The sequence below is a fragment of the Coenobita brevimanus genome, chromosome 50 (genome assembly GCF_032717465.1).
Source record: "Coenobita brevimanus isolate Jiangsu-jjx chromosome 50, ASM3271746v2, whole genome shotgun sequence".
NCBI classification, from domain to species: domain Eukaryota; kingdom Metazoa; phylum Arthropoda; class Malacostraca; order Decapoda; family Coenobitidae; genus Coenobita; species Coenobita brevimanus.
This window is the reverse complement of record NC_137003.1, coordinates 29,288,446-29,297,555: the sequence shown is the minus strand read 5'-3', so window position 1 is coordinate 29,297,555 and position 9,110 is coordinate 29,288,446. Positions and strand designations below refer to the sequence as shown.

The window sequence follows — 9,110 nt, the reverse complement described above, 5'->3', positions numbered from 1 at the left end:
TCCACAGACCTTCACAACCAGTGCGGTGAATCCGCAGCAAGCGACATTGATGACACTGATCTGTAGCTAAATAAGGTCATCTCTGTCAGCTGCTGGAGATTACCATACTGACTTTAAAAGTTCATGGAAAGAAAAGCAGGAGAGGCAACAGAACTTTGTCATCGGATGTTTATCCTGTATAATATTCAATGAACGATAAAGAAGGCTGACTCAACACTCATTGGGCCACAAAAGACGACGAGTTTGATGACAACCAAACCCAAACTGGAGAAAATCTGCATATATTCTGCATTGCTAGAAAAAAAAAAAAACTGAATGATGTTAAAGATAACCTTCGGGTTAAAAGATGTTTGGATTCTAAATCAAAAAGGCTTCAGGGTCAAGGTCAATGGCATAAGCGAAGTGTGGAAGCCAAGTAATAAAAACGCCTATGAAATTACTTTCTCACGGTCTAGAAGACAGTTTAGTTGCCAAAAGAATACCTATTATAAGGAGAAACCATACGCTAAGACCCACAAATTGTACATAATAGTGTACCTTGGTATATACTCAGGGTCTGGGTCAAGCACGTGTTCATCATGTCCATTTCTTGAAGGAAGTAAAGCATAACCATTATGTCTTGACGTGTCTAGTGAACTGTCACGTAAGGTACAGATGAAGGAATTACTGTGATCCTGATTACTAGAACCAAGTAGTAATCTCAAATAACAAGGTCATTGTAAATAAAGATGTAATATTATTGAGACAGCACAACACATGCCATATTGCCTATATCTGACGGAAGCAAGATGATACAAGACTTCCTGTGGTGGACAGATTAAGGTCAAAATTACTCACCCTTAAACAGCAGATGGAAGCAGCAAACAATGAATTCCAGAAATCAACAATAAAGGCGTGTGGGAAAACTAGTCTGTCTTTTTATACCACTTTGCTACTTGCGTTACTTAGAATGTAGTCTGGTCACTTCCTATTTTCACAGATGTTTTGAAGTTGATCATAAAGTAGGAGCATGATTATTCCGTATTGCATTAAGTTTTAATCTCTTCAGTCAAGTTATGTATACTGTATTGTGTATTTGCTCTCTACAGACATCTCTGTGTAGTACAGGAGAACTTTTACAAACATGAATGACTAGATTTAGTTTTCATTAAAATTTCAACCAGTAGACGTTTTTATGCTGACTAAATTAGTCTAAATGAAACAGATAAAATGATAAATGCCACTGGGATGAATGATGAATAATGCGACACTAACTCTTTTTGGGTAGGATGCTGGAGCGAGCAGGGCTGTGGAAGCAGACAGAGGCGCGGGTCATGGTGGTGGGAGAGAGAGCAGACCTGGAGGCCATCCTTCTTCACCCCACCCTCCGCAATACAGTGCACATTCACTACCTCGCGCTCCACCTCCCAGTCCATGAATCCTACCAATACTTTCTTCTCAGAGGCCGTGCTAAACCAGGTACATGCATCATCATATATCCGGTAAAACAGGCCTTACAGAGCTCCCCATGATATTCGTATATTTAAAGATACGAAGTACTCTATAAATTCTTGCTCCAGTTGCTTCTCATTCAGCTTAGGGGTGTACTTTCTGAAATTCAAGGACATGTAACTTCATTATCCTCTTTGCAAGGTGAAATATCCAAGAAGGTTAATGAAAATGGGTGAAAGTTGTTGTAGTTATTGTTATGGCACCCCGGTCTGTCTGATCGAAATGATCCATCATTCACAGGTACACAACCACCATGTGCTGAAAGTAGTTGAAATAAACAAAAGGGGTATGTAACAAATAGAAGGGGTTGAAACATATTTCGGTTACCCCCTTCAGTATGATGATATTTCTAGATAAATTTTCTCAGGTTCATTTAGGGTGTTTAAGTCTCGTCATGCCTTTCATGGCTCCGTACCAACTTTACGCCCACACAGTTGTTGACTTTATACACGGGTGTTATTCGCCCTTGTTTAGAGTACAACTCTCATGTGTGGGGAGGCTCCCCACATACAGCTCTTCTCAATAGGGTGGAGTCATAGGCTATTCATCTCAGCAACTCTCCTCCTTTTACTGGCTTCTTTCAACCTCTGTCTCTTCGCCGCACTGTTGCCTCTTTATCTTTTTTCTATCACCACTTCAATGTTCACTGGTCCTCTGAACTGTCTGCTTGCATACCTCCACCCCTACAAACGGGCGCATAGCACCCATCTAGTAACAAACTCTCATCCCTATTCTGTCCAACTCTCTAATGCAAGAGTTAACCGTTACTTCCAGCCCTTCATTTATGCAACAGGTCAGCTCTGGAAATGTCTCCCTTTGTCTGTATTTCCTACTTCCCATGATCTCCAATCTTTCAAACGCGGTGTGTCCAGGCATCTCGAAATGAATGGATCTTGAATTTGGCTCTCTTTTGTACTGTTTTTGTTTTTTTCTTGGAAGGAACGTTTTGCGGGCTCAGCCTTTAGTTCCTTCTTTCCTTATTTAAAAAAAAAATAAATGATGGATCAGGCCAGTGCACATCATTTCAGGGCCAGATAAATCGAAACAGGTTTGACACTGCCACTTCATGTCCATTCTGGTCTTCACATATATTTTTGCCAAGTTAAGAGAAATCAGCACACTTACGGGTCACGTAGGGTTGTTCTGGTGCCAATATTGTTTCCCATGACTAGTTGTAGTTTTACACTATTGCTTCATATTACATATAAAGTTGTTTATTCATAATTAACTATATACAACAAAGTGTGAATGATAAACAAACAAACGCCATTTCACTGTAAAGTGTGGCTTGGGATAGGATGCGCAATCAGACATCTTCTTTTAATCAAAACCTAGAGTAAAAGGAAGGCGATAGAGATATATGAATTGAATATATGTTTAAGTCTTGGGGGGAATATTTGCCTTGTTTGTATGCTTTAATGTAGTCAATACTACTTTATTGAGGTGTATAATGTATATGGTACAGTTATGATGCTTTTATTCATGTATAAATCCCAGTTGTCTGTGGAGGTTTAGCACCTCTGATATTGCTGACCCCAGCTCCACACCCAGAGGGGGATGCTGGCGGGCCAGGGCAGAACGCATTTATCATTCAAACGAGAGGGACATATAACTCTGAGCTCTCTCAGTGTCACAATTGTATCTTTCTGTGGCCAATAAAGAGTTTCAATTCACCTGCACACGCTACCTCTAAATTCCTTCAACAGGATCCTACACCGATTCCCACCATCTCTAGTGTGTGAGAAGTTTTGGTGGAGTGTGTCAACCGAACTGACTTCGACCAGGAGCAACGTTAACCTTGCTTGGAACTGTGAGATCACGACTCAGCTGATATATATAATTTGGTGATCAGCGGTAGGGTTCCAAGCTGATATATTAGTGACTAGTTGAGGAATCCATACAGCCGAAACATATTTTTGGTGGTTGCAGTGGCGGGTTTCCTGCCTGCTGTTACACATTTTGGTGCCAGCAGTGGAATGAAACATATTTTTGGTGCCAGTGGTGCGACAACACACTTAACATTAGTGTTCAGCTAGGATACAATAAGGTGCAAAGGGATTGTAAAGCCTTGCAACCGCTCGTGATCCTGCAGGTGAAACAGAAAAATCTTACTCTCTTGTGCAAAGGGACTAATTGCAGAGTGAGTAAGCAGAGCAGATGTCAGAGTAAATCTCGTTCTCTCTCCATCTCTGTCTGGCGAGATATCTCTACCTTCAAGCGCGAACTGGCAATTATCTCGCTCTCGTACCGAGGCCAGTGCGGTGAAGGGTTGGAATGTCTAGACACATCTAGCAACTCTGGAAACTGGAGTGCGGCAGGGTGGTGTGTGGCTGTGCGCGGTGTGGTGCCTCCGCGGCTCCGTCTCGCAAGACTCTTGAAGACTGGCAGTCACCCTAGGACCAGGGTGAGGGGTGAATCATCATGTGGTTGGAGGAGAAACGTTGCAGAGCGTGTGTGTAATGCTTAAAAATTTTTACTATCACCGGTATTCACCAGTGTAACGGTAAGAATTTACTATCCCCACCGTTATTCTTCATCCAGTGTAATGCTCGATATTATATTCTTACCTGTTGTTGGTACTGATCAACTCATCCATGGATAATACAAGTGGTAGTCGATTTAGTATAATAGTTTGTAGTAATTTAAGAAATATTGTGGTACCGTTTGTAGTTTTTGGCCGAGCTTAGATTTAGTCAGTACCACAGGTGGTCGTCGTTCCCTCAACGAAGGAATCTTGAATTGGAAGGGGAGTGAATAGGCTTGATGACTTAATTCCCTTGATTAGGTACACTAAGAAAATAAGAAAAGATATATACTTTACTTTAATAATTTTATGCTAATTATCCACAAAACATTTTTTAATTACATGACCCTTTGTAGTAAGAAGATTGTACATTAAAACTAGGGTTTGGATGATCATTCCTCCCCCATTGTTACCAGGCGGAAACAATTTGATACATACAAGCGATGTATGGAGTTGTTGTACCATACTTTCTTTTTGTCAGTTATTCTTGGGCTCGACAATGGCCTCAAGTCAGGGATCTTTTTACGATCATGGGTTATCTTTTCCGGCTAGCATAGCCTCGAACCAATAAGAATGATTACTCGTGTTCATTTTCATCCATATAATATACTCTCATCATGTAATTCTCTAGAATCCAATATTAGTTCAGGACTATTTACAGTTCATAATCATCATTGCTATATAATCACTAAAAATGCATAATCACTCGGACTTATTTAGCCTCGAGGAATAATTCAGGAAAATAAAACATAATCACTAAGAATTCGTAATCACTCGGGCTTGTTTAGCCTCGAGGTACTATTCAAACATTGTATAATCACTAAGAATACATAATCACTCGGGCTTGTTTAGCCTCGAGGTTCATTTCAAAATTATATCATTGCTCACTGTCACTAAGTTCCCTTCCACTCTCCTAACTTCCTAACCCTAGTTACCAAAAAGGAAACGGTTAATGGTTTTGAATTTCGCTCTTCCGTTACCAGATTACATCACTTTCAAATTTCTATTTCTTATTTACAAAATAAAATTCACTTGATAGATCAATAATACTATTACAATTACATTTGGTTTATATAATAATTCATGGATAGTGTAATGTGTGTATGCTCAAGTCTTTGGACAATACTATGAGAAGGCCTTATGCTCACACTGACGTCGCTGGTGTCTGTGGACTGAACGAACGTCCATTATACACGACGTCTGGACCTCAAGTGTCTACGTTAAACTTTCAACAATATTACTTCACATAGTCCATGACAAATAAGGATTAAACAAAGAAAAAGAAGTGGGAGGAAGGAGAAATGTGGACGGCTCACCTGAACGAACGTCCATTATACACGACGTCTGGACCTCAAGTAGGCTCCTTGGGTACGCTAGCGATGCCACTGCTAAGTCAAATGAGGTGATGTTTTTGAAATATGGTGGGTTTCAATTCTCTTTACAATTTATTTAGCAGTGTACCCATGACGCCAGGACTTTTGATTGAATTGGGGAAAATTTGGGATTTATTCCTTACTTAATTTAGATACTGATTCTATCACTATCTCACTTTGAATCTGAGAGCAGCTTATGCCATCTAGTGACGGCCAAAACAAACGGGACCTTTAAATCCTCACAAATGACATTATTTAGGCCTTTTGGACTGTTAATCTTACATATTTGGGTTCTAGCAGCTTCATTAGCAAACATTTCACAACTAGGTTACGGAAAGAATTGTATATTCATCATTATTCTGTTTAAGGTTTAAACTCGGCGCCCGGCAACGACGCACAAACAAGGGGGAAGAGCTGCGCGCATCTGTTATTCGTTACTCGACGAGACGGGGAATTCCCACAACTCAACATCCACAATTACATCACCCACTGCATAGATACAGAGATACATACATGTAAAAATAGTTAACCCTACATTAATCATTAACATATGATTTACTACTTAGGGTAGGAACTTATAAACTAATATTCAGGTTACACCCTATCTAACTTAAAATTACAGTACTACTAAACACATACATGAATATTAAATGTGTGTCACTACACGGCTCCCACGTTCGGAAAACAAATTTTACCCAAGTCAATTTTCTATGACATGTGCATGGATGGAATGTTGTTACTCTTATAACTGCTATGAACACTTTGAATTGGAATGCTTTTCCCCACAATCGGTGGCACCTGTTGGTCCACATTAAACACCTGATGCGTACCTCGGAAGGTCGCTTACTCACTACATTAGGAGGTATGATCACTCTTTACTCGAGATGTTATGAGGGAATTTATGCCCCAGTCAGCCTCAGGTTTTGGAGGATAGCTTGTTGCCCACCTGAGCTCAACAGGGTCTCTCAAGATTGAGATCACCACGGGAGGCGCTTCCTTACACTCTTCCATTCGCAATCACATTCACTCTGTCCTTTCATTTCCAGCTTTCCGCCCGCAAGAGGTGAGCGCTCATTCTGTCCTGAAGACTCCACTACCTCACAAACCGTGCTAACTGTAAGGTGAGGGGATTATATACTCCCCTCGAAGTAAGGCACTTCCCGGTTCCAACAGGAACTCTTCTCTCTTTTCCTTTTTTACACCCTCTCCTCAGGGATAAGTCCACCCGGAACATAACTTTACAGTTATGTTTCACAACATTCGTCACATGCACTTGTCTACTTTTCCAACTAACACTCCTCTATGAGCCTCCGAGGGGCATTCCTCACTCGCGGTGGTAATCGCTCATCTTCGGGCTCCGGGGCGAGCTCCTGTTGCAACGGTTCTAAGAGCCATTCCTCGGTACCGTAATATGGTTTTACCTTTTCAGCAGCCCTTTGTATTTTTTTTCCACTAAATACATTTTCAATGATATAAACACTTCCATCTAGCAGCACTTCAATCACTTTATACAGGCCGTCCCATTTGGCATTCAGTTTTCTACAGGTACCCGGCTGTATGGTCCCTTTTTTCGCCCACACCAAGCTATTGACTTCAACTTTCTGGGCTCTCCTCCGCTTGTTGGCCACCTCCCGGTATCGCCTAGTCATCCTTTGGTTTGTATCCTTTATGAGTGTGTGTGCTATCGCCAGGTCGTCCTCCTCTGCATCCATGGAAGGCGTAATAAGGCTGTTGTCCCGTGCTCGAGTGCACCGCTTGATTTATGACGGTTTGACATGATTGGAGCAGCTGAGGCCAACGCAAGGGGTGTCCGTTGCAGAGAGATGCTAGGATGCTTTTCATAGTTCCTTTCAGTGGTGGAATTTCCCTGGGGATGATAAGGGGTGACGTAGAACAAGTCCACCTGGTTCCTCTGGCAGAACTTCTTGAACTCTCCACTCGTGAACTCTCCGCCGTTGTCCAGCACGATACCTCGTGGCGTCCCAAAGTCGGTAAAGTATTGCCCAAGACAGTGTATGATGTGTTGTGTATGTTTATCCCTGAGGGGATAATATTTCACAAACCTACTATAATGATCTATCACAGTAAGGACATAGCGGTAACCCTGAGATCCAGCAACCATGTCAGTCAAGTCAATCCCGATACGTTCCAATGGTTTACTTACAGGCGGGAAACCTTTCCGAGGTTGCTGCAACCCAGTTTCACCTTTGAATCTCTGACAAGTGGGACACTGTTTCACCTACTCGCATACATCTACCTTTAGATTTGGCCAATAGAATAGTTCTTCAGCTTTCTTAATAGATTTTTTCTGACCTAGATGTCCTGAGGTTTCATGACCGTGTTTGATAGCTTCTCTACTGATTGACTTAGGAATCACCAAACAATATTGGATGCTACCATCACTTGTTTCACGGGCAAAATATAATAGTTCGTCAATCAATGCGAACTGGCTCAACATAGCTTTCGGTAGTCTTTTAGCAGGGAGCTTCTCACTACGCAAGTACTTAACTAACTCATCCCACATGGGTTCTTTTCGTTGCTTATCTCTCATCTCGTCTCGACTAAATCCAAGCCAGTTGGTTTCTGACTGGTGGAATATCACTCTGACAGGTCTAGAAAGTTGATCAGCAACTACATTATATTTACTCTTGACGTACTGCACGTTGTAGTCGTACTCACGCATCTCGAGAATCCATCGGTTCATACGTGGGGATTTGGTTTTTCGCTTAAAAATGCTAGTAAGCGGTTGATGGTCTGTCAAGAGAGTAAAGTGGGAACCCCACAAGTAATGGTGAAAGTTGCGGCATGTGAGAACGACTGCCAATGCTTCTTTGTCAGTTGCGGAATATTTTTTCTCGCAAGGATTGAGCTTTTTGGAAAAGTAACCAATAGGCAAGTTGGAGTTGTCTGGTTGGATCTGACTTAATACGCCACCAATATGGGTGTTGCTCGCGTCGGTGGTTACAATGAATGGTCGAGTTACGTTGGCTCTTACCAATACTGGCGCATTCACTAAGCTCGTCTTCAATTGATCAAAAGCGGATTGACACTCATCTGACCATTCGAACGCTACTCTGGATCTGGTTAAGTTAGTTAGGGGAGCTGCTATTTTTGCGAACGAAGGTACATGTTTTCGGTAGAACCCGCACATTCCAAGGAATCTCCGGACTTCTTTTACTTTGGTGGGTCTTTTCATTTTGTTGATAGCCTCTATATTCTTTGGGTCCGGCGTACTCCCGGCCACTGAGATTTGATGGCCAAGAAAGGTTACTTCTTTTAACCCAAACGTACATTTGCTTAAATTTAACTTGGCCCCATTCTGTGTGAGTAAAGTGAATAGTTGCTGTAAGCGACTCAACAACATGGGGAAGTCATCAGCCCAAATTATCAAATCGTCCAAATAATTCTTTACCCAGCCTTGCTTCAACAATGGAGTAAGAATGTCCTGCATTCGTCGGGAAAATATGGCTGGTGAACATTTTAGTCCGAATGGTAAGCGCCTAAATCTGTAAAGTGTGACTCCATCACTGAATGTGGTTAAATCACGACTTTCCTCGTCCAACATGATTTGAAAATATGCCTCACGCATATCAAGAGTCACATAGTAATTATGACCTGCGGCCTGCTCGACTAACTCTTCCAGTCTGGGCAGTGGATAGATATCCGTGGCTAGATGTTGATTCACGTGGCGATAATCTAAACACATGCGCTTGCTGCCGTCC

At 41.8% G+C, this 9,110-nt stretch overlaps 1 protein-coding gene across 1 annotated transcript in view; it reads left to right on the top strand.

Annotated features, from left to right (window-relative positions):
* Positions 1-1,421: 1,421 nt before the first annotated feature.
* LOC145399720 (glutamate receptor ionotropic, delta-1-like) overlaps positions 1,422-9,110 on the top strand; it is a 73,858-nt gene continuing 66,169 nt past the window's right edge. The window contains exon 1 of the mRNA XM_080272267.1: positions 1,422-1,458. The gene's annotated coding sequence lies outside the window, so the exon portion shown is untranslated. The remainder of the gene's footprint in view (positions 1,459-9,110) is intronic.